At 46.2% G+C, this 26,235-nt stretch overlaps 1 long non-coding RNA gene across 26 annotated transcripts in view; it reads right to left on the bottom strand.

Moving 5' to 3' along the window:
• LOC115844432 (uncharacterized) overlaps nucleotides 1-26,235 on the bottom strand; it is a 326,879-nt gene that overhangs the window by 46,424 nt on the left and 254,220 nt on the right. For 13 of the 26 annotated variants that reach the window (XR_009564997.1, XR_011377660.1, XR_011377659.1 and 10 more), the window contains 8 exons: nucleotides 13,903-14,062; nucleotides 12,871-12,975; nucleotides 9,544-9,821; nucleotides 9,157-9,372; nucleotides 8,597-8,718; nucleotides 5,391-5,446; nucleotides 3,581-3,734; nucleotides 1,181-1,446 (listed from right to left, as the gene is read on the bottom strand). This is a non-coding gene — a long non-coding RNA (uncharacterized lncRNA). Of the gene's footprint in view, nucleotides 1-1,180; nucleotides 1,447-3,580; nucleotides 3,735-4,513; nucleotides 4,648-5,390; nucleotides 5,447-8,596; nucleotides 8,719-9,037; nucleotides 9,373-9,543; nucleotides 9,822-12,870; nucleotides 12,976-13,902; nucleotides 14,063-26,235 lie in introns of all 26 variants that reach the window. The other 13 variants (XR_011377651.1, XR_011377655.1, XR_011377649.1 and 10 more) reach the window with 7 other exon arrangements.

Raw genomic sequence — 26,235 nt, 5'->3', positions numbered from 1 at the left:
CCCACTTGCTCACCGCCATCGGGAGGATAATGTCAGGCCAAGGGAAGAAGCTTGCTCCATGGGCTCTCAAGACAAAGTGGACTGGGCTGAGGTTTAGGTCTCCAGGCCACCAAGATGGCGGTCCTCTGGGAAGCACCACTGATTGGAGAGGATCATCTAGAGGGTTCCACAGTCCTTCTGCTCCAGCTACTCAGACTTGTCACATTTAAGAAAATGTTCAAACGTTTGTTCTCTCCATCTGTGTCCATACATTTGTGAGAACAAACGTATGGACACCAAGGGGGGGAACGTAGGGGGTAGGTGGTGGTGGTGGGATGAACTGGGAGATTGGGATGGACATATATACACTAATATGTATAAAATACATAACTAATAAGAACCTGCTGTATAAAAAATAAATAAATAAAATTTAGGAAGTTAAAAAAAAAAAAGAAATTACCCAGTCCATTAAAAACTAACCACCCTGTACCCTGGGGCCTCTTGACTTCTGAGATGGCCCACACTCTGTCTGTAGAGTGTGTTTCTCTCTAAATAAATCCACTTCTTACCTAAAAAAAAAAAAAAAAAAAAGTGCTCAAGGTGTTAAAGCAGAGAAAGCATTTTAGAAGCCGATACAGATATGAGAGCGAGCTGGACACATACACGGAAGAAAGTGGTCTCAAGAAGCCACAGCAGTTGAGCCTCACCTCGCAGTGGAAATCTTTTTTACAAGATCATATTAGTGGACTTCAACTGATGCTCAGATCACCTCTGGGGCTGAGGTGTGGATGTAGCCCAGCAAGGCCTCCCATCTGTACAAGCTCTAGGACTCAGCACGGCCACACCTGAGATGGGGGGTGTTGCCCACTGAGGTTCAGGGCAGAGTCTGGGCCTGACAGGCACACCCTCGAGTTCTCACTTCCCAAGATAGAAATCGATTGGTTTATCGCATAACTTGAGCAGAATTTGTTCCTTGCTGCAACGATGACCCAGGCAGCAGGTCTCACTCAACACCCCCCATCCCACTCTCCCAACCTGCCTTTTCTCCCCCTGCCCGGCCTCCATAGCCACTTCCTGTAGCAAGAACCTCCTGGGCCCTGTCATCTGGGGGTGGGGCGGTGGGGGAAGAGGGGGCAGGACCTGGGTGCTTAAACCAAGGTCTGGTTTAAGGTCTTCACCACTCAAGCTCCTCACTCCTCACCTGAACTGCCGTTACCCCCAGAGGATGCTCTGCAGCCTGGTCTGGAAGGACAGAGCCCCTTGTAACAGAGGGAGAACTTCTTGTATTTTCCTTGCAGAGCCTGTCATCAGCTTTGCTGCACACGGCCCTGGAGGAGCTGAGCTGGCCCTTGTTTAAGGAAAGCCAGCAAATCCACGCAGATGTTTTTCTGAGAGCTGTTCCGACCAGGGCTCAGGGATTTCGCCCTGCCTGGTATCACATAGCACGCGGGAGGATGGGACTTCTCACTGTGGAGCAGGAAGTATATTACAAGAAATCAAAATGTAAGTGGGTTCTTTTTGATTAGGCCATGTTTTTCTCTTCTGTTTTTCTTTACATAACCTTATCACTCAGCTCCTTTATTTTTCCCCTCTGCCCTCCTTGGCTCTCATGCCCACTCTGGTCTGCAGGACAAACTCAACCCACCAGGCGCTCTGGGTGGCACGGTTTCTAGCTCCACTCCAACCTCATCAGAGGCTCACTAAGGCTTTACTCACCTCATTTTCTTATCTGACACAGAAATCCTACTCCACCTAGTTTTTCAGAACCCAGGAGACCTCTGACTTACAACCCAAGAGGCCAGAGAGAAGGATGCTTTGTCCAGAGCGCAGCCTGATTCCTGCTCCCAGGACGGTCAGCATCGCCTCCCTCCTGCTGCCTGCCCCTCTCAGTTGCCCACATCCCCGACCAGAACCTGCTCTGCACACAAGCATCTTATATGCTTTAAGGGGTGAAACAGACTCCCCACACCTCATATTTCTTTAACAGTGTACAAGGCATTTCATTTCATAATTTGGGATGAAACAGTCAATGCAAATCCCCTGCGAGAGGGATGGGAACCGAATTCAAGGTTTGGCACCAATGGTCTCGTCTCAGCTCAAAGCAGAGGTTTGTTTGTGTTTGTTTGCAAGCCTGCTTGGGTTTAGCTCTGGGCTTCTGTTTAAGAGGGTTGAGGGCAGTGGGACAAGAGAACAGCAAAGAAGCACTGGTTCCTAAAAAGGAAAGGCCGATGGGAGACAAGTCCCGTCTCCTTCACAGCTTTGATTAGGTCTCCTCTGCTCACCCTCCCCTCCGCAGGCATTGCCTCGTCCACCTCTGCATCAGCCCGACCTGTGCTGATGCCAACACGGGCTCTTTCGCCCTGTCTGCCTCACAACCAGCCTCTATCCATTCGTTAGTTTCCCACGAAGTGCTTTCCCCAGAAATTGAGAAATGAGCCTGTGTCCCAGAAGACAACGGTTTTGCTTCTTCATAACCAAGAAATCTTGAAAGGATCAGAAGTAGAAGGAAAACACAGCAAAGGAGGGAAGAGCCCTAGTGGGGGAGGAAATGAAAGGCAGGGTGAGACCCTGTCGAAAACTCAAAGTAGCTAAACTGTGCTAAATGAGCTTAAATAACGCGGCGATGCATCTCTGGGCCGGTCCTGGGCCTGCTTGTCGACTCACACATTGTTCCTCACACCCCATCTGCTCCGCCTCTCAGGGGCCGACCCTGCGGGCTGTGCTTCTCAAACTGCTGTAGCAGCAGGGTTCTGCTGAGTTAAGCCATGGAGGCCGCCAGCCGGAGACAGGGCGGCAGGGTTGGGGAGAGGAAGGTGGGGAATCTCCTCTGCCTTCTCTGCCTCGTACAATTTGTATGTCAGTATTTCTTACTGTTGGGCCCAAAACAAAACAAACAAATCCACTCTACAGGGAGCTCAGGCTTTTATGACCCACATCTTATAGGAGGGATGGAGAGACCTCCAGAGAGAGCCTGGTCTCTGTCCTCACATCTTCCCCAAACACTGACTGGAGAGGAGGGTGCTGCCCAACTGTTCTCACCTGCCTCCTTTCTTTGGGGGTTTTTGGCGGGAAGGTGACTGAAGGTCCTGAAGGTGGTGAAATCAACCTTCAGTTCCACCTGGCATCAAGGCCACATTATGTGGGCTGCTTTGGTTCCCAATCAAATGCCGTGAGCGACCTCCGGCTTCCTGCTTTATAAAATCTAACATTTGGATGCCTCTGCTTCTTCCTGTGATGCCGCTAGACCTGCGTGTAGACATTCATCCTATTATAAAATGTGTCCTGCTTGTACGAGTCTACCAGCTAGTCTGTACTCATTAATCCACTCATAACAAATAGGTCATTTTATCACTCCCTAAAGAAAAACGTGATGCTTTCCAAATTTGCTGCCATGTTAAATGCTATTCAGAAACCAAACAGCTGAGTGCCTCTCATTATGGTGATTAGCTCCCGGGGCCTGGACTCTAGTCTGGATTTTGTAGTAAATTGGAGAGAGAAAGCTCAAGTCCGAGCTCCCCCACGTTAAACTCTCAACCCAACCTTTTATTTTATTTGACTTTCAAGCTCTGAAGTAGTTTTGTACGCTAAACAGCTGACTCACTGTACGTGATGCCAAGGATGATTTTTCAGAGCAGGGGTCCTGGGGAGGAGGAAGGAGGAAGTCTGAGAATGCAGAATCCCATCCCGTCCATCCCATCATCTCGGCATCTCTGGTCCCATCGCGGCTGACAGTTGTTCAAGGAGCAGATTGTAACCTAGGGAGTCAGATTTGGGAACATGTACAATGTCACTCCAACCCTCCAACTGCCTCTCCCAGCCTTCGATCTTTTCTGAAAACAGTGGCGTGGACAGTGAGACAAGAAGAAAGCTAGAAGAGTGGGTTAGGTCAAGGGTCTTTCAGAAAGGAGATTATTCCTAAACCAGCTTTCCTCTCTAGTGGCCTCGCTCTCCTTCCCATCACTACCAAGGTGCTAAACAGTGCAACCACCCGAGGAGCCCTCACAGCACCCACTCTTCCCCCAGCTCTGCACCCTGACCCCTACCACCTGCTGGAATTGCTCTGTCACAGGTCACCTCCCACTGTCCGGTAATTAAATTCAGGGACATGTCTGCCTTCACCTCCCAGATGCAACTGCAGGATTGGACCATGCTGTGTGTCTCCCTCCTTCCTCTCTCCATTCTCTGCTCTCTTCCTCCATCCCAGGGCAAATACTATCAGAGTCGACTGCAAATGCCTCTCCTCCTTCCCTATTCCTGTTGGCACTGTGGGGAGCGAGGCATTAGGGAATTTGAGCCAATTGTCCACATTAGCCTTTTACTAGCTCCCAGTTAGAGTTTTGCTTCGGTTCGCACCCACCTGGGACACACACCTGTGCCACAGTAGAAGTCATACATTGTAACTGCCCTGCTCAAAAATCTCCCACTCTGCTTTGTGCACAGAGTACAATAAACATGACCAAATCTGGCCCCCAAGCCCTCCTCAGCCTCCGTTGCAGCCCTGCCCCCTCACACAACTAGCTCCCGGCTTGCTCACCACATCCTAACGAGCTCATCACTCTCCACCAGCTCCTGCATGCTCTTTCTGTCATCTCTGCTTCAAGTCGTAGGGAGAATCCTGCCTCCAGCGTGAAGCTTGTCCTGAATCCCTTTAACTGAATGTGATTGCTTCTTTTTTAAAAACCCAGAGAAAATTTCCCCCTTAAAATGAGCAATTATATGTTTAAGTTTGCAATGTAAAATAAACATTTTTTAAAAGGAAGGTATAGCTTAAATCCCACTTGGCAAGCCCACCCAATCCCAGACCCCTCCTGGCGCATTCACACACACCCGTGGATATAAAATCTGCAGTCGCCAGATGGGGGCTCAGGACCCACTCCTTGTGCTGGCTGCCACTTCTACTGCCGGTACCATCTTTACTTGGTTGGAGACCACTCGTCGGAATGTTGGGGGGGTCTGGCTTCTCACTTTACTTCGCTTCTCTCTATCAAATGTCTTTTAGAAATTCCTAATAATTTCTTGTTAACTGAAGTCATCTCTTTAATTTGCAGTCCTGTTAGGAATCTTCGTAGTTGGTACACCTTTCCTGTCAGTTTTAGGACAGGAAAGAAACGGAGCCACGGGGGTTCAGTTTCCCATCTTGATGGTCTGCGCACCCCTTGTTTTAGTTCAACATTTTGCCTCAAAATATTTGCTGCTCACAGTCCTCTAGGGGGTCTCTGGGCTTTCTATGATACCTAGCTAGAGTGGCTGGCAGGAGCTCAATAAGTACACACAGTTTCAATAAATGGTAGGAACATTTTTTTTTCTCGCCCACATGACTCAATATCAACAGCACAATGCTAGGAAGCTCTGATCGCTGTTGGGGACTCATTTCAACATGGATGCATTCTTAGCGCGTCTTCCCTGCTTACCTTTATAACTGGAGGTTTTGGTCTCTTTGATCATAGAACAGACGGCGTTTTATGGGCTGTAAATGGAGACAAAGTTACAGGAATGAAAGGAGTAGCCAAGAAGCATAAGAGGCCTTTTTTTTTTCCTTTTGGCCTTGCCACATGGATTGTGGGATCTTAGTTCCCTGACCAGGGATTGAACCAGAACCCACAGCGGTGAAAGCGCCGAGTCCTAACCACGGGACCACCAGGGAATTCCCAGAAGCAGAAGAGGCCTTAACAGCACAAACTCCACTCTGCCCACTCCCCAGAAGTTCAGAGAGATGTTGGGGAGAACTCTGGAAATCCATAGGCAATGGGGTTGGAAAGTTCCTGCTCACTGTGCCCAATCTCAAAAGAGGCAGGGAGGCCTCAGCTGACAGTCGAAAAACAAAAGCAGAATGCAAAATTATAAATACACACAATTTATCCATCTTTTTAAAAAAGCTGATGTATCACAGCTTTCCTATACATAGGTATAGACCATAGACACACACACACACACACACATCTCAAAAGACAGGATGGAACGCTGTGAAGAATAAATGCCCATGGTTGGATAAGTCTGGCTGAACAAGTACACTTTTCAGCCTTCCTTCTCCAATCCCCCCAAAATGTATGTTTTTAAATCTAAAACAGTACTAGGGGAAAGAAGAAATAACTAACATACAGGAATAAAGGAACTTTTTAAATAGCAGCTAAATATAAACTAGAGTAGAAAGGATATAAAGCTGTGAAAATAGTCAAATTCAATTAACAGGGAGAAAGATGAACCACTTTTAAGGGAGTGAATTTAGGGGAATATATTAGTAATAAAGTATTCTAATTATATTTAGGAAAAATACATTTATATCATCAATGTGTTTAATGGCTTTAAGGTAAAGAAAATTTGTAAGATTTATGTGTTATTATGCAAAGTTGTAATAGCATATGAACTGAGTGATCTACCTCTGCTTGTCAGTTACTGAGCTTCTGGTGGAAATTCCAGCAGGATGGACCCGGCCAGTCATCCCCATGCTTTCACAATTAATATTCTCCCCTTAGCCAGCTCCTCTAAATTCTGATATAAAATGGGCTTGAATGATTCTGCGAAAGGCCAAAATAAATATCCATTGTAGGTGAGATTTCTAGAAACTTGGGGTAAAAGAGAGAAGGCTCCATAGCTTCTTTTTTTTAAAACATCACCCATCTTATAAGCCTTTACCACCTTCTTCCCAATTCTCCTTCCAGAAGGACCCTGATAACGTGTTTCAAGCATGTGTCATACCCCTAAGCCAGCACTTCTCCAATCAGGCCTCAGGCTGATGTGAAAGCAGCTTGTAACCAACAGGAAGGCAGAAGGTTCAGGAGGAAACCAAAGCTTCCATGTGAGTCGTCCAGCAGCCTCAAGCAACTTCTGTGACACACACACCAGAAGTCTTCGAGAAATTTTATCTCCCTCAGCGCTTTCTGGAGTTTAAAGGGTTAAGTCAAAATGTGCTGATTTACGCTGGCTCTGGGTGTTGGAAGCATGTAAAGTAGAAGGGATTCTAAATTGGGTGTCAGCCCAGGACCCGGTCAGCTCACAGCAGCTTTCTGACATAGACAAGGAAGTTTCCCCAGGCCTCAGGTCCCCCGTCTACAAAATGACAGGCTGAATTAGATGAAATCAGAGTTGTATAAACAAGACTCTGGCCAAATACCTCATGGTCATTGTGACAATTCATCTGCAGCCCAATTCTATGTGGTGTGTATATTATCTCCATTTTACAGAGCATTTCTTTGGGGTGTTTCATTTTGAAAAATTTTTTGAGGGACTTCCCTGGCAGTCCAGTGGCTAAGATGCCACGCTTCCAATGCAGGGGGCACAGGTTCGATCCCTAGTCAGGGATCTAAGGTTCCACGTGCTGTGCTGCGTGGCCAAAAAAAAAAAAATGTATTGAAGTATAGTTGAATACAGAGCATCTCTAACATCCTTACTCATTCTAGTATTTTTAGACTCTAGATAATTAAGTTTCATATCCATTTGGATTCTTATTTTTCTGCAAAGTTACTTGAATTTATTTTTTAAGGGGTTTATTATAGGCACTTCTAAAATGAAGAGAAGTAATTGCCCAATGGACTCAGGAAATGAGATTGCTAATTTGGATGCTAAAATGGTTTCTGATTACACTGATGAACTCTCTATTCTTCCTGAATTCACCAGTAATTCATTTTTTCCAGCTCGAGAGACTTGATTCATCTGCACCCTCCACAGACTAAGCTTCAGATGTATCATATGCTGACTTCCGCTACAGCTCAGGATCATTTTGGACAGAGGTACGATGAGGTGATGAGGTCCAACCAAGAGGCTACAGGACTGGGCTTCTCCCCATCTCCAGAGTCCCACTCAGCACAGGGGTTTATGTTGGCCCCTCCCAGAACCGTGGTAGGCTACCTAATGTTTCAGTCAAGTGCAGCTGACTGGGGTCTTTAACTGGTGGTTGGTCATGGCTGGACCGACCGCTGATCCTCTGGTATTTCCAGCAGGTGCAAAGTGGGAATAAGCCATCGAGTCTGAATTAAACGAGAAAAGCCCCAGAGATGAGGCAAACGTTGCTCAAGTTTTAAAAGACATTTATTTTGAAGCACCTGCAATTTGGAATGATTTGAAGGACTTCGGTTTCAGGCTCCTCTGCAGCCCAAGTCCAGTAGGAATCCTGGGGACTGTGCAGCCACTTGGAAGGTGATAGAAATTCTAAAAAACTTATTCTTAGGAAAGTCATAGCCAAAAAACCCTTCCAGGCATCTCTAGATGTGATTCCTCTTAAAATCCAGGGGAGGTCCATGACCATCTGGCTTCCAAGATGAAGAAATCACAACTGTATCTAAAAGATACCAGGGCAGCGAGGAAAATGTGAAAGGTCTGGTCAGTGAACCCATTTGTTGTATCTTTGTGACATCAACCAGTGTTTCATTTCCCCGGGGTAGCCCTGGTTTTGGGGAATCAACTTCCAGCCCAGTTCTGCCACTTGCTAACAGTGAGATTTGGGGGACACCAACCCCCCATATCTCTGGCTTCGGTTTACAGACCTAAAAAATCAGTGTTGGACAGGTTGAGGTTCTTTTAGCCATAGCAAAATTGACTCTATAAAATACACCGTTTTTTCTGTTGTCATGGAGACAGACTGGAGCTCCAGTAAGCCCACCAGCTTCCTCACAGGACTTACCTGAGGCCGGTCCCGTCTTCAGAAGCTCAGGGCAGGGAATCTGTGTGGGACCGGAGCCTGCAGCCTGCAGGCGTCAGGGCAGCTTCACCTCGGGAGGGTCTGTCCTCCAAGCGCACACTCTTCTAAAAGGAGAGAAGTGGATTTAGTAAACTTTGGGGAGAGGTGAGTGGCCGCGTTCTAAACACTAAATGAACAGAGGGCTCAGGGACCAAGTTGGCCGACAAGAGTTGTTTTTAAATCAGTATTCTGCAAAAGGGGTACAAGAACATTTTCCCGGGGGCTCTTCAGGCATTGACAGTCTTGAGGAAATTAATTTTCAGATGCTCGATTTAAATTTGTATTTTTTTCTGCCTAAGAATAGACCTGTACTTCACATTTCTCAACGATTTTTCACCCCAGCCATCCTTCTCCCACTTTATAAAAAAACTGCACACCCCTCACCCATCCTGAAGCTCACAAGGGTGAAAGCCTCCAGGGCACCACACCTCTCCTTCCAGAGAGCCCCTGACAGGGACAGAGGGAAATGTCCTTAGCAAATACTGGAGGTAGAGGCCCCGTACTTCACCCAGGCGACAAGGTCAGATGAAGGTCTTATGATTCTCTGCAAGAATCGGGATTCAGAAGTGAGACAGTTGTCACAGGGATGCAAGGAAACTTATTCGAGTTCAAAAATGAAGTCAGGGTTTTTCTGAGAGGAATTGGCTGATTTGGCTAATTGGTCTGAGGAGTCTCTGCCTCTAAGTTCTGTGCTGGATATTGTCCACGAGGAACTAAATCTGCAGATGAAAAATTTTCACAAACATATATTAAAGCACATGAAAAAATAATAGCCTCCTTTTTAAAAACCGTATTTGCAAAAATAACAACGCCAAACACGAAGAAAAGCTGTGAAATATGCAGAGGGACTGTCAGGTGGCATCAGCCCCCCGGCCTCTCCATCCCATCACCTCTGCCAGCAGCCCAGGCCCGGTTCAGCTGTGTCCTCAGCTGGTCAGACCCCGAGGGAATTCACTCCGTGTGGAGTCCGTTGGTAAAGCCTGTGGCAGAGGGCTGAGCCTTCCAGAAGTGGTCCACACGTGTCGAAATAGGGGCGCACTGAAATCAGCCTGTGCCCCACCCAGGTGGGCGACTCTGACACGCTTTCAGGTTAAACCTCCCAACGGGTTTTAAGCCTATTTCTTCTAAGGCTGTCTGGGCTTCAGGCGTAAGGAGGATCAGCAGGGATCTGAAAAGGAGGTTGAAAACTTGAACAATTGGGGAAAAAGAATCAGTATCCTTAATTATTTGCTTTGCTTTCATTTTCATTCATTTTTTATTTTATTAATTAATTTTCCTTCCAAACAGATAGCTCCTGGCTAAGATATCTTCACCCAAGTCACCTTGTTGGTGATTTGGCTACACCTTAGAACCCAGGTCTTCTCCTGTGTATTTACCAAGTGTCAGAGCCCCTGGGAATGGGATCATATCATAGAGACATATACTCTTAGGATCATTAAAATCTGAGAGGTGAAACATTGCTCCCTTGGCCTGCCTTAGGGCCTTTGCACATGCAGTTCGTCTGTCTGGAATGCTCTCCTCCACCCATATCTCTTTCTGGCTAATTCCTTTTTATCTTGGAGAATCCACAGGTCAGATCAGGCCCCTGTAACTTGCTCTCCTAGCAGACTTGCTTCTTCTTAGCACCAATCAGAACTGTAATTAAATAATTAATTGGGTGTTTATTCCCAGGATCCCTCTTTGGAATGTAAATTCCAGGGAGACAGAGACTTTCAACTGTATAGGCTGAACACTGTATCGTAAGCGTGTGATACCATCCTGCACATAGTAGATGCTCAATAAGTATTTATGGCATAAATGCAACTTACTTCCTCTCACCTCACCTTTTACAATGTTTTCAAAATTTTGTTCCCCCTTTCAGGCCAAGGTTAAATGTTATCTCCTCAGTAAAGCCTTTTGACAACGATCCAACATGTAAATTAACCACTCATTCCTCTCTGTTCCCATAGCCTGTTATACATAAGACACAATAGCATCTGATTGAACCATATGAAATTGTCGGTTTTTAATAGACCAAAGTGGTTGAATGTCTGCAATTTCATGTGATTAAATCTAACAGTTCATAAAAAATCAACAAACAATAAATACTGGAGAGGGTGTGGAGAAAAGGGAACCCTCTTGCACTGTTGGTGGGAATGTAAATTGATATAGCCACTATGCAGAACAGTATGGAGGTTCCTTAAAAAACTAAAAATAGAGCTACTATATGACCCAGCAATCCCACTCCTGAGCATATACCCAGAGAAAACGTTAATTCGAAAAGATACATGCACCCCAGTGTTCATAGCAGCACTATTTACAATAGCCAGGACATGGAAGCAACCTAAATGTCCATCAACAGAAGAATGGATAAAGAAGATGTGGTACATATATACAACGGAATATTACTCAGCCATAAAAATGAATGAAATTGGGTCAGCTGCAGAGACGTGGATGGACCTAGAGACTGTCATACAGAGTGAAGTAAGTCAGAAAGAGAAAAACAAATATCATATATTAACACATATGTGGAATCTAGAAAAATAGATGATCTTATTTGCAAAGCAGAAATAGAGCCACAGACGTAGAGAACAAACGTGTGGACACCAAGGAGGGGAAAGGCCGGGGTGGGATGAATTGGGAGATTGGGATCGACATATATACACTATTGATACTATCTATAAAATAGATAACTAATGAGAATCTACTGTATAGCACAGGGAATTCTACTCAATGAAAGAGGGGATATACGTATACATATAGTTGATTCACTTTGCTGTATAGCAGAAACTATGCTCCAATAAAAACTAATTTTAAAAAATCTAACAGTTCATGCTTTCATCTCTCTTACTAATACATGAGTTCCTTGAAAACAAGACCTGTATATGTTCACCTCTGGTATCTGACATTTGTTGCATAGGGTCTAGTACACAACAGATGCTTAATAAATGTTGGTTATAAGAATGCCTGAGTGGCTGACAAATCACTCCTGTGGCTCCACAAGGATTTCCAAAGCGACTTCTATCCACTGGACTCTTCCAAATACAGGGCACTCCCTGATGACAAAATGTCTTTATGGACTAAATATTTTTTTACTGTTTCAAACTGGACACCTTCACTCAGAGTCAAGGAATTCATTCCCAGCTTACAGAAACCACAAGCCATGGAAAGCTAAGGTTATTGCTTGTTGAGAGAAATAACATCAAGATGGATGAGATCAGTCTAATGGCTCAGGTTATGCCTGTCAAGGGGACTGTGAAATTCCATGAAACACTCCACCTTCCTCCACCCACCCAGAGGGCCAGACGGCTCCAGTGTCCATCTAGCCCTTCCCCAGACAGCCATTCAAAGGGGAGCTGGAACAACCATACACACGAACAATTTCGCATGGCCTAGTTGGCCTTGCCCACTTACCTTTGATGACAGGTGAGGCCTCCACACCTGTTGCTGGCACACCTCACCACAAACAGCTCTAAGTCACAGCAGAGACAGCAGGTGTCACTGAACTAGCCCTAGTGCATTAGCTCTTCAAGAACTTAGAACTAGTTGTCTGGCAGCTAAACTTTCCCTAAGGCACTTCACATATTAACCGTTCATGATTGCTCCAAAGCTGCAGGAACCTATTTCCATCAGCTTCAACCTTAGGAAAAAAATTTTTTTTGGCCACGCTGCATGGCATGCGGGATCTTAGTTCCCCAACCAGGGATCGAACCCACACCCCCTGCAGTGGAAGTGCAGCATGGAGTCTTAACCACTGGACCGCCAGGGAAGTCCCAGGAAAATCTGTTCTTAAAGGTAAGAAATCACATAAAACTTGAAGATAGATGAGAACCCTCCAGAAATAGAAAACTGAAATCGTCCTGTCTCTTTGTCACCCCTTAAGGCTGAGAAGAAGTAGAGGTCATAACAACTCAACCAACAGTAAACAGAAGGGCAGTCTGACCGATTCCCCAGGAACCAGATGGGCTAAGGGCATGTGAATTCAGCCCCTCATTTTATAGCTGAGTCGATTAAAAGCCACAAACGTGAAGCTTCACCTAAAGTCACAGGTATGTTAGAGATTCTCTTCCTGTCACTTTGTCTCCTATGCAGGTAGGTTGAGCTAAGATGTTTGAAGAGATTCCATTTGCTTTATTAAAAGAATGAATTGCAGTAATCTTGTGTCTTCATCTGCTGGGGCTGCCATTACAAAAATACCACAACTGGGGGACTTAAACAACAGACACTTATTTTCTCACAGTTCTGGAGGCTGGAAGTCCCAGATCAAGGATCCAGCTGATTCACTTCCTGGTGAGAGCTCTCTTCCTGGCCTACAGACAGCTGCATTTTCACTATGTCTTCACCTGGTGGAGAGAGAGAGGAATCTCTGGTGTCTCTCCTTATAAGGGCACTAACCCCATATGAGGGCCCCATCCTCATGACCTAATTACCTCCCCAAAGCCCCACCTCTCAATACCATCACATTGGAAGTTAGAGCCTCAGCACATGAATCTGGGGTGCGGACAAACTTTTAGTCCATAACAGACTGTCTTAAGTCCATGACTCAGAATGCATCTCTTGGTGTCTTCAGAAAAATAACCATATTTGTGTTTTTGAAAGAAAAGAAATTACGTTTTGGGGAGCCATACTATTACATTTCCAATAAGTTAAATATATTTATAACTGATAATAGTTATAAAATGCTATAATTGAGATAGTCTCTCTGTATTGTCCCAATGAGTAATTTCCCTCTAGGTCACTGGAATTATCCATTGTGGGTAAGCATCTGTACTCTGAATGGTAATAATGCTATGATCTCAACGTCCACAAGGCTTCCTCCTAAGGTATCTTCAGCATTTCCAAGGAAATTCCAAGAAACATTGACTGAATCCCCCTCTGTCCTCCCACTTTATCCATCATCTTCCAGTGTTAGAGGTCATTCCTGATTCCTGTAAAACTAGAGTGAATTTCCCCAACTGCCCTTCGGACGTGGGTACCGAAGAACATGAATTTTCTTCGGTAGGAGTGTGAGCAGTTGAGCCTCACAGCCACCCACCCCTCGTCAGCCGCGTCCGTCAAGGCCTTGGGCCTCCAGATTGTGTATCTCTGCCCACTGTCCCCAGCCCTTCAAGAAGTGTGCTTTTTTATGTTTAAATTATAATTTAAATTCCTTGAGGATATGAGCTGGCTTGCACCTTCCTTCCTCCCTCCCTTCTCTCCATCCCTTTCTTATCCCCATTCTTTTATCCTTCCTTTCATCTCAATCCATTCTTTGCTGATTCTCATCTTACCTGGCTGATGGACAGCAACCCTTGACTTGATGCATGGAATTGAAGGATAAAGGTTTTGCTCCCGAGTTTGGCACGCCAGGCTGTGTTTCTGTCCCAGGCTCATTTTTGCCCCCGTCGCCCCTCTTTGCTCTCTCCTATACTCAGCCCCACATGAGAACGGCTGTGGAGTCAGAGTCCATAGTCAGTGGCTCTGGACTGACATTTCTGGATAGAGAGGTGAAGTTAGAGAAGGTGGGCAAGTTATTTAACCTCTCCAAGCTCACTTCTCTCCTCTATTAAAAGGAAATAATAATGCTGAAAGAAATAACATATAGAGGCTCAGGGCACATATGAAGAGCTCTGTAAATACTAGCGATTTTTATCCCACAGACAGTGAGTACCAGAAAGGTATGGTCTGCATCTGCTTTGCTGTCGTTGTTGTTCGGGGGGCACTTACGGCTTTACTGGGGTGTAACTGACGTGCAATAAACTGCACATGTTTAAAGTGTACAATTTGATGGTTTTTGACATGTGTGAAACCACTGCCACAATCACGATAATGAACACATCCATCACTTCCAACAGTTTCCTCATGCTCCTTCAGAACCTCCATCCCCACTCCCATCTCCTGGCAACCACTGAACTGCTTTCGGACCCTATGGACAGGCTTGCATTTTTACATTTTATGTAAAAGAACTCATGCAGCACAATTATTTGAGATTTATCATGTTGTGTGTATCAGTATTTCTTCCTTCCTATTGCTAATTACGACTCCATTATATGGATGTACCACAGTTTATCAATTCACCTATTAATGAACATTTTGAGAGGTTTCTGTTTTGGAGGTATTAGAAATAAAGATGCTATAAGCACCCACATACAAGTCCTTGTATGAACGTGTGCTTATTTCTCTTAGGTAAGTGGAATGACTAAGTCATGTGAAAGGTGAATGTTTAACTTTTTAAGAAATCACCAAACTGTTTTCCAAAGTGACTACATTAGTCAGAGTTCTCCAGAAAAACAGAGCCAATAGGGTGTGTATACACAGAGGGGTTTACTTTGAGGAGTTGGCACGCGTGATTATGGAGGCTGGCATATCCAATATCTTCAGGGTAGTCTAGAAGCTGGACACCCACACAAGTTTCAAGTCCAAATGCCGTCTGCTGGCAGAATTCCTTCTTGCTCAGGGGAGGTCAGTCTTTTGTTCTAGTCAGGTGTCTGCTCAGCTGCTACAACAAAATACCATAGATGGGGTGGCTTAAAAAACAAGCTTTTCTTTCTCACAGTTCTAGAGGCTAGGAAGTCTGAGATCAGCGTGCTAGCATGAGGGTGAGGACCCTCTTCCTGGCTTACAGATGACTGTATACTTGCTGTGTCCTCATTTGCGGAAGAAAGCAAGCCCCGGTGTCTCTCTTCTTACAAATCTCATCATGGGATTATCTAAACCTAATTACCTACCAAAGGCCCCACCTCTTAAGACCATCACATTGGAGGCTAGGGCCTCAACGTACGTATTTTGGGGAGGACAAATAGTCGAAAACATCAGGCCTTCACCTCATGGGATGAGGTCCACCCACATGATGAAGGACAATCTGTTTTACCCGAAGTCCACCAATGTAAATGTTACTCTCTCCAACACCACACTCCCAGAAACACCCAGTGTAGTGTTTGATCAGATATTTGGGCATTGTGGCCCAGCCAAGTTAACACATAATATTAACCATCACAAGACCACCCCTTGTCAACCTGACTCTCACACACATCTCTTTAAGCCATAACTAAGCTCCAAATGAAGACAATAACAAGATCACCCTTCCATCTAATATGATACAGCGATCCTGCCTAGAACTGAAAATGCACTAACTGTTTCCCCAGAAGAGGATGTAAGGTCCTTGGGTGCTGTTTACTCTTCTCCTTGATGTCCTGCAACTTAAATACTATGATGTAATATTAATAATACACCAACACTATGATACATCTTCCATATCATGTAACACACACACACAAACAAGTATTCGTAATAGAATAAGGACAACTCAGTGGCTGCAGTTTCTACTCTGAGGTCAGCCCTTCAGGGAAGAGCAATCACAGAGCTCTCCAAGGATGCCAGGGCTCTGGTCACACATTTATCCCTCATAATAGTGGTGAAAGTATGTCTTCTGGACTCTCAAGGGGGGGTGAGTGGGTCTTAAATGACAAATCTATCTAACATTTCTATCTCCCTAAGCCACTGCATCCATTCTTCCACATTAAACCAAGGCAAGTCTGGCATTTCCAGCTCGCTCCCCATGGACCACCTTTTGATCCATGTTTCATCCGACCAATCAAACTGTAAGATAAAAGCCCTTCCTAACTCCTTAAGCTGCAACATCAAATGCAGAACTTCAGTTTCGTGAGCCTCATCCAATGGGAATAACTGGATCCGATGTCCACCATGACTAAGGTCCCACAAGCTGCGCAGTGTGGCCATTAAAAAAAAGAAAAAAGTTTACATACGGTATGATTCCATTTATAGGACCTTCTAAATGCTTTTAACAGCCTCTGGTAGGACATTCCTCTCTGACGTCACCAACAGTACATTTGGTGAAAGGATTTGCTCCCAGTTCTGGGTGTTGGGGTGAGGAGATTGGGTTTTTTGTTTGTTATTTTTTCTTTTTCTTGTTGTTGTTCTGTTTGTTTTTATTTCCTGCTTACTGTTTTTTTCCCATCTCTGTATATTCGGAATGACTGGCTCTGTAACATTTACAAAATATTGCCACTGCAGGAGCTCCAAGGAGAGTGTGACAGTGCCGCTCCTCTAATGCCCTGGACTCTAGCCCTGGTTCTGCTGTGCTAAGAGCGGGCACCCATTCCACAGGGTAGTAGCAGCTGTGAGGGGAGTATCAACTGGAGAAAACTTGGCCTCAGGAGATTTCAGTCTGGGCATTACCTCTTTGTGCCACCTAGAGAGCTTTATTCACAGGTAAGGAATGTGGCGGCCTGCCCTCTGAGGAAATGCCCCGCCCAAACATTTCATGCAGATCATTCAATAGATTGCGTGGGATTTGCTGAGTATGGCTAAGAAAAACATCTTTTTCCTGGAAGGCATTACAATTCTCACATTTGAAACGTAATCATTGGAGAATCTCAAGGGTCTCTGATGATGTGTTAAAAGACAGGTTACAGCATCCAGGGCACGAGTAGTAGTAAAAAGCCTAACCTGGACTCTGAGAAAGGTTTTACATGAGGACTTTGGTGCTGCAGAAACAGCACAGAGAGCTGTACTGGATTCAAAACAGACGTGGGCAGCAATGCCGCTTCTTCAAGGACAGACTTTAATGAATATTCATTGCAGGCTGCAGTAGTACTGCTGATGGTTCACAAAAGTGAAAGCTTCGTTTAATTCTTAAAACTGAAAGAAACAAAAAACTCCCCACCAGTCTTATCAGCAACCTGCCTCCATATTCATTTTCTCCTCTTTCTCCTGACATATGGATGGGGTGGGCTGCTGGTCTGCTGAGGGGCTTTGAATGGGAAACACAGCCCCAGGGCTACCAGGGGCTGGAGGGACGCCTGGAGGGATTTTGGAAGAACTTATCCTTTGTCTCTGGATCCGAAGACTGGTGTCTCCCTGTCATGTGGGAAGCCCGAAGGTGGGAGGTGGGCTGGTGCCTCCTGTGATGCAAAGACACAGGCAAGGAATTGCAGGGGAAGCAGCTCCGTGTCCGCCAATAGTGATGCAGCCTGACTGAGCTTTCCCTTTGGCTGAGGGGTCAGCACTGAGGGGTCAGTTAAAGAGCGGCTGCCTTCCAGGGTGAGGTGACCCAGAGGAAAGGGTGTGGGGGGGGCGGGGTGCAGTGGTGTCCCAGCAGAAAGTCAGCACTGGGGTGTCTGCCACACAGCGTGCACCAACCCCAGTGTCAACAGCACCAGGCAAGGCCACCCTCATCTCTTCCTTTCTTTCCACCCAAACTCATCGGAAGGAAGGTGGAGCAGGGCACAAAGACAGCCCAGCAGCCTGCTGCAGGTTCTGAGCCTTCTGTGGGCAAGGGGAGAAGCTTCGAAATGGGTAAGAGATTATATATATATATTTTTTATTTTATCTTTTTTTTTTTGGCCGCGCGCACAGCATGTGGGATCTTATTTCCCCAACCGAGGATCGAACCCATGTGCCCTGTAGTGGAAGCACGGAGTCTTAACCACTGGGCCACCAGGGAAGTCCTATATTTTTTAATTAGATGGAAAATGAGACTATGCCTGAAAGTACCTGGGAGAGCAAAGGGATCTGCCAAGACCTCCTTCGGACTTGGAGCAGGGAGATTGGATGGAGAAGGTTTGATGGGCAGTGGTGTAAATACACAATTAAGGTACTCCCACTGGAAACCTCGAGCCGAGCTTCCCCACTGCTGGGCCTGAGCAACATGCGTTAGGATGAGCTGAGATAATAATTCCCTCCGCTCTCAGGGCAACCGTGTGAGGCCTGGAGAAGGCAGAGCCCCCCAGGGGCTAACGTTATCTGGATCTCTTTGGTAATAATACAATCACTATTTTCTACAATATGCTGTGACCTGAACGGTATCGGGGCCTTGCTTTATTGCTCTTTCAGCAAACTGGTTACAACTGGCAGCAGGTAACTGATTGGGTTACCTAAGGCAGTGACACTTCCCATCCATCACCTCAGCAAGTACCCAAGGAGTAAATAAATCCTTGTTCAACCAAGTGACAAGGAATAAGCCTCATACTCTTTAGGTGGAAATGATGTCTTTTTCCATCTGCTATATGTGGAAGATACAGTAGGTGCATAATGTGCTCAATTCTATTAACTTATGTCAGAATTTCAGAAGATTCTTAAAGCCTCCAGAGGAATGAGTCAACAAAGGGAATTTGAGGAAGGGGGTAGAGCCGAAAAAGCGAAGCAGAAAAGATTTGATCAGTCATTGAGAAAAGGAGCTGTCCATCATTTCTGTCCAGCAAATCAGGTCCCAGTATATTTGCTCACAACAAATTAGATCACAGGGAAGGAGAACCTAATGGGTGGTGGTAAAGGGAAGTCAAGGTCTGAAAGGAGGAGATGTAAGGCAGGCTGTGGCTGTCACAGAGGCCAGAGCCTACTGCTATGTTCGATGATGGATGAAGACCGGAAGCCTTTGAGAAGGGGAGAACAAGTGTTCATTTCTGGCGGGTGGACGTGCTTCAGCCAAATAAAAATTGCACAGAAATAGAGCAGGCAGAGAGGAAAGGATCAAAAGCAAAGGTGGAATCTGGAACCACGGAAAACTCCAGGAGAGAGGTTAGAGGGAAGGCTGGCTCAAAGCCCAGAGACAGACACACAGGGTCCCTCTCACTTAAGGGACCAGAACAGGGTGGGACCTAGAGGGAGGGTCCAGAGGAGATGGACACCAGCCCTCAGCTGGAAAAAGGGCTGTGGAGAAAGTTCCAGGAGGAATCGAATTCTTGCCCAACTTGGCAGCTGGGCCAACCCAAACCTGCCATGAGTTCGAAGTTGTTGACTGTCCAGGTCGTATCAAGGACAACAAGGTAAGGATGGGGTACTTTTTAAGCTCTGGCAAAACTACTTTTGCTCAATTGTTTCTATATTTGTGTGTGTGTGTGTGTTCCTTTTGAAAACGTTAAAGGAGGTCTTAGCTAAACATATTTAAGAAGGGTCAAGAGATTATACATCAATACTGATGAGAGGAGACATCTGGGTGCCCGTAGCCCTTAGGTAAGGGAGAACCATAGTCTCAGCATACCTGCACCACCCCTTTCCGCGCACACAAGATTGAAATTGGAGTTGCAGAGAAAGCAACTGATTAAAAGTTTGTAAAATTGTCCCCAGCAACTTGAAATCTGGAGATAAGCCAATGCTCTTAAAAATAAATGGACCAGGCTGTTGGCAGAAATCTAATATCCCCATTTTTTTCCTTACATTTTTTTGAGTTCAATAGTCACAGAAATAATGATAGTTAGCAATTTTTCTCTGCCAAGCCCTCTTTTAAATGGACTCTCTCATTACATCTGCATTGGCCCTTCATCACCCTTGCGGGAGGCACTTTTTCAAAAAAATAATTAATTTATTTATTCTTGGCTGTGCCGGGTCTTCGTTGCTGCGCGCAGGCTTTCTCTAGTTGCAGCGAGCGGGGGCTACTCTTCGTTGCGGTGCGCGGGCTTCTCACTGTGGTGGCTTCTCTTGTTGCGGAGCACGGGCTCTAGGCGCACGGGCTCAGTAGTTGTGGTGCACGGGCTTAGTTGCTCTGCGACATGTGGGATCTTCCCGGACCAGGGCTCGAACCCATGTCCCCTGCACTGGCAGGCAGATTCTTAATCACTGCACCACCAGGGAAGTCCCGGGAGCCACTATTTTGACCCTTGTTTTACAGATGAGGAAACTGAGGCCCAAAGAGGGTGTGTCATTTGCACAGTTGAGAGCTCTCTGACTCCCGAGGCTGCATTCCTCACCGTGTGTGTCGGAGACCCAGGTGTGACCTTCACGTGGTGCCAAAGTAGGTCAGTTCAGTCTCTGGAGAGCAGGGGGCACTCAAGGTGTGTGAGGGCAGTCATCCGTGGTCTAGAGCAAAGAACTAACTGTTGAGATAACTTTGTACTCTTCAGCCTGTGGTTTTCTCATCATATGGACAGCCTCTCTGTAGGAGACAGATGTACTGGGAAGGGAGTGTGCCCATAGGGGAAGAGAGTGGGTGGATCTGGAACTGGTGTTGCCGGTACACAGTTCACCTCCATATAGAATTACAGGGGCTTAATTTCTTAAAATTTAAAAACATTGCAAGGATGACTTAAAGGAACTTGGATAATTTTGCTGTGGACCAATGAAGCTAACAATTTGTGGGGAGGTCGCCAAGACAGGGAAGATTTTTCATTTTCTTCCTAAAAGGACCCTAAAATAATATGAGTCTAGTTTATGTATTTCTCAGTTGAAGGAGGGGACTAGGTAGAATGATACCGTGAACGGTGCCCTGACCCAGAAGCCGGGAGGACAGGGCCAGGCTCCTCCTGAACAAACAATTTCAAACTCTCAGCCTCAGTTTCCCTTCTGTAAAACAAGCCCACTGGATGATTTCTAAAAATCCATTCAGCCATAAAATTCCAAGATTCTCCAACTTGTTTGTCGCAGTGACAAAACACATAAGTACTTTTAAAGTAGTAAAAGTACTACTGCTTCACAGCTGCACTACCGTTATTGACAGTACTTACAGTACTTACTGTTACTTACAGTAGTACAGCTGTGAAGTAGTAGTACTTTTCCACTTCATCCTGCCTCCTCCGCCGCCCCCCGGCTCCACGTCTCACTAGCTGCTACTGCTGCCTCCGAAGCCCGAAGCAGGAACTCAGCCTCTTCATTAAAGACAAATGGAACAGCTCCCCTTGGATGTAGCCACAAGGTGTCGGTGAGAGATTGTCTACCCAGGAGGAGTTCCCTCCCACCTTGAACAGAGAGCTTGGAAGAACACTGGGAAAGTGAGCGCTTTGATAAGAAAGGGGCATTGAAGAGGAGTATTTATTGGAAAGCAAGTCTCCCTCTGCTACGTGAAGTTCGCACCACCCACAGTGTTTGTGGACCCCGTGTTCCTGCCCATGAGAACGCAGCCTGCATCTTCCTGCCTTCCATGTCTGCTGCATCAACAGGCCAGCTACCAGCTCTGAAAGCCTCAAGGTGTGGCCCCGGTTCAGTCCTGCCTGTCATTTCTACCGCCTATCTCTCTCTTTCCTGAGGCCAAGTTCCCGTGGATCCTGGCCATACGTGACGTCCTGGGGTTTACGAGGGAAGGGAGCGTGCCCACAGGGCACGGGAGCATTGCTTAGCTTCTTGGGCATAACGCGGGCCCTTTCTTTTTCTCACACGTCAGTCGCCTTGGGGGGCTCCCAGGATTGAATGTTTTGTATCTGCCTTTTCTCTGCAGCTTCACTATTCCCCGCTGTTATCTTTGGCTCCGTTGCTATGGGCGGGAATATTTTCTTGTCCTTGTTTAATAACTGCTTGGCTGCCAGACGGGCTCATTTCTCATTGTATCGGTGCAGGATTAGCCGAGATGTTTGGGAAATATTTCCTGTATTAAGCAGCAGGGGAGAGCTTGCTGGGCCCGTACCTTCTTTTGACATCGCGTCATACTTTTTCTCCACTTTTTCCCTTGGAATGTGCTGAGGCCAGTTCTTTGCATGCAGAGCACCAGCCCCTCCCTGACACTTTGCAGAGCTCCGTCCCTTTCCAGGTGCCCTGTGTAAACACTCCTCGGGGAGGCTGCAGGGAATCGCAGGCGAGCATCTCAGTTGATTTTTGGTATTTGGGGTCCAACAGTGTCCCGCACCACCAATCTATTTTCCAGGTTTAAAATCGCCTTTAAACCTATTTCATACTTCAGATTCTTTGACAATTAACTCATCGGGCTTCTATGGGAGCCGCCAACTGATCGACAGGGATCTTAAAACGGGTATTCTTCGATGTTGCCTAGAAGCGATAGCAAGTTTACAGCTCTCTCTGAAATTCTAACTGCTCATAGAATTTTTGGTATTCTTGTGTTTGCTTGTGACAAGCCTCAAAGGACTGAGAAAAACTGTCCCAAAAAGTTACCGAAGGAGGACAAAAATCTATGCCTTTTTGGCTCTCGATTAGATTGAGATAAAGAAGAATATGTGCTCAAAACCTGGCCCAAAGTCATAGCCATAAGTTTGGTTGCATCGCAGTGGAAATGACACAGGCTGGTCTCAGGGTGGGACTCTCGGTTTTGAAGTCTGAGGTCACCTCCTCAAAGCCCTGGGGACTTGGGTGCGTCTTATCTGTAACATGGGAGGACTCTGACTCACACGGTTGTTGTGGAGAATGAGTGTGAGAACACCATGTAAACGACAAACACAGTATTACTAGAATTATAGGAAAACGGCTATGAAAATACTTGTAAAATGAGGAGAACGGCGCAAGAGCTAATGCTGCAGAGGCTACAGTGAAAACCTAGTGGAAATGGAAATGCGTTTCAAAGGGTGGGAGAACCATTTCCTCTTCGCCGTGGAAATTAACCCTTCTTTTTAAAGATGGATTCCCCTTCCTGCACTGGACGAGGCAGAGCCCACCTCCCACCAGAGAAGTGCAGCTGCCCAATGCTCACCGCCCCGGTCAGGGCAGGACGTGGGGGCCTGGTGACCCAGGCTCAGCCAATCCCGCTCCTGCTCCAGACTTTGCTCTAGAAGCCGGTCGTCCGAAGAAGCTCCATTCTGGCTGCAGAGGACGGAGGTTACCGCTGCATCTGGTTCCTGGACACGGCAGTAGTGGGGGACCCAGAGGCTGCCTCTGTCGGTCACCCTCCTGTGGATGGCTTGGGGTGTCACTCCTGGATGCCCTACCTCCCATCCTGGTTTGGTAGACAACTCAGAGATTCCCTGAGCTCCCCAATATCCTTTCATATAAAACTTTGTTGTGGAACGTTTCAAGCATTCAGAAAATCGAAGGGAATAGCATAATGGACCCCTGTGTTATCAATATTTAGCTGATTATTTCACCCATTTCTGCTCCTCCCCTCACCTCTTATTTCGTTTTTGGTTTTGGCTGAAGTATTTTAAAATAAATCTAAGATACCATATTGTTCCCCCCGTACATATCTCAATGTGCATTTCTAACTGATAGGGTGTGGAGACAAGGGAACCCTCCTACACTGTTGGGGGGAATGTAAATTGATACAGCCACTATGGAGAACAGTATGGAGGTGCCTTAAAAGACTAAAAACAGAACTACCATATGACCCAGAAATCCCATTCCTGGGCATATATCTGGAGAAAACTCTAATTCAAAAATACATACACCCCAATGTTCATTGCAGCACTATTTACAATAGTGGAACATGGAACAGGACATGGAAGCAACCTAAATGTCCATCAACACAGGACTGGATAAAGATGTGGTACATATATGCAATGGAATATTACTCAGCCATAAAAAAGAGCAAAATAATGCCATTACAGCAATGTGGATGGACCTAGAGATTGTCATACTGAGTGAAGTAAGTCAGACAGAGAAAGACAAATATCATATGATATCGCTTATATGTGGAATCTAAAAAAAAGGGGTACAAATGAACTTATTTACAAAACAGAAGTAGAGTCACAGATGTAGAAAACAAACTGACGGTTACCAGGGGATAAGGGGGGGCGGTGGAGGGACAAATTAGGAGACTGGGATTGACATCTACACACTACTGTATATAAAATAGATAAGTAATAAGAACCCGCTGTATTGCACAGGGAACTCTACTCAATCCTCTGTAATGGCCTATATGGGAAAAGAATTGAAAAAAAAAAAAAAGAGTGGCTATATGTATATGTATAACTGATTCACTTTGCTGTACACCTGAAACTAACATAACACAACATTGTAAATCAACTATACTCTAATAAAAATTAAATAAAACACCATTTTTTCTAAAATGACCATAATGTCATTTTCCCACCCAGCAGGATTCACAGTAATGCTCAGTACGTCCCAGTCGTCATTTCTGCTCAGATCAGTAAGAAATGCTTTGTGTTAATTATAAGACCCTGCCTAACACCCTCTCTCCCTCGGTTCTGTCCTCTGGGCCCACAAACAGAAACTCCACCTTGGGAAGGTGCTGAGGGAATACATTCCTCTCCCCCACGTCCCCTCTCTTGGTGGAGGAGCGACTTACCCAACAGGTGGATTGGGAATGAGGAGCTGAGTGAGAGGCTGGGCTCCTCCAGGCGTCTCTCTGGGATGGGTGTGTCCCCAGAGCAGCTGCGTCCACCCAGCGCAGCATCCACAGCGCCAGCGCATGTGGCCCTGGCCCTGGCCCAAGCCCAACCTGGGGGGTGAGTCTGGGGGGTTGTCTCTGCCTCGAGGAGTGAGGAGGTGATTCTGGGTAAACAGATCTGCTCTAGAAAACCCAGCTGTCCCCAGCTGACTCATCCCAACAATGGTCTTGGAGCAAAGCCCTAGGAGACCTGGTTTGACCGGCATCTATGCTGCAGCTTCTAACTTCACCAGCAGTAAAGCTGGTATTTTGGTCTCGTCCCCTGTTTGATTTCAGCATCAGTCTCCAGTGTTCCGAATTCAGTGGAAAAGAGAGAAAAGGTGATATTATTTGTAAGCCATCAACTTCTACATATAAAATTAATTCAACCGTCATTACTATAAACCAAACCCAGCACTAAGGACCAACGATGCAAAGATGAAGAGCGTCCCTGCTCTAAGGCGCCCATCGACCACAGGGGTGGTTACAGTCAAGCAGAAGCGACTCCAAGTGATTCTGGGGTGCAGACGCGGGGGCTTCAGATGAGCGAGATTTCCTCAGAGAGACTGGGGGACACAGGCATCCAGAGGGAAGAGAGACACGCAGAGGCCAAGAGAAAGGGGGAAAGAGCGCAAAGTGCAGGGACAGGAAGGGCTGGCCTTGAAGGAGGTGGGAGGCCGGCCGGGTCAGGTGCTGACACCTGGGTCGTGCCCACCTGGGACACGTGGCCCCATTTTAAAACCAAGGGGGTGACATGGAAGATTTATGAAGAGAGGCAATTGTGAAAAGATGTTTTTAGCAGCAGTGTGGAGCCTGAATGCACAGAAATGAGACACGAGTCTGGGGGAACACTTAGGAGCCTACGGACAACAACCCACAGGGCTGCAGGAAGGCCTGAGCCACGGGGGCAGGTTCAGGAGATGTTCTGGAGGTCTGATTTCTATGCTACTTACTCCAAAACAGAATGGTTCCGTACACACACACAGAACACAGGAAGATACTAAAAACCAGAAGCAGACAACAAAGAGAAAAAGAGCCTAGGGTAGGGACCAAAACTGGAGGCAGGCATGAGATGAGCACATTGTGTGTGTCTGTGTGTGTGCCTGTGTCTATGTGTGTGCCTGTGTGTGTGTGCACGTGTATGCACGTGTTTAAATAAGGAGAAGTGAGTGACAAGGGATGGATCACGAATCTGGCTCTCAGCTACCCAGCAGTCAACACCAGCAGGGAAGTATCCTTTACACGTGTCACAATGCTTATAAGATAAACGTCAGCCAGTTGTTCAGGAGAAGAACAACGTTCCTGAATCTAAGGCCAAAGCGCTTTTCCTTTGAGTCCTCACACAGAGGATTCGTACAGTGTAGCTAACAGTTTCCTCGTTGCAGACAGGGGGGATTGCAAAGGGGTGTTTCCTCCAGTGATCTTTAGTCTCCAACCAAAGGCAATAAACTGCAAGTGTGCTCTTTTAATGACTGGCTTCTTCCACTGAACATGAAGGTTTCGAGGGTGTCTGCACTGCAGCGTGTCAGCTCTTCAGTGCTCTTTGTTGCCAGATAAGATTCCCTTGTAATCGAGAGTATTCTGGTCTCCTCCGGTTCCAACAGTCTCACTGGGGTCACTGAGT

This window comes from Globicephala melas, chromosome 8 (assembly GCF_963455315.2).
Source record: "Globicephala melas chromosome 8, mGloMel1.2, whole genome shotgun sequence".
NCBI classification, from domain to species: Eukaryota; Metazoa; Chordata; class Mammalia; order Artiodactyla; family Delphinidae; genus Globicephala; species Globicephala melas.
The sequence above is the reverse complement of the archived record's forward strand: the minus strand, read 5'-3'. Positions and strand labels throughout refer to the sequence as shown.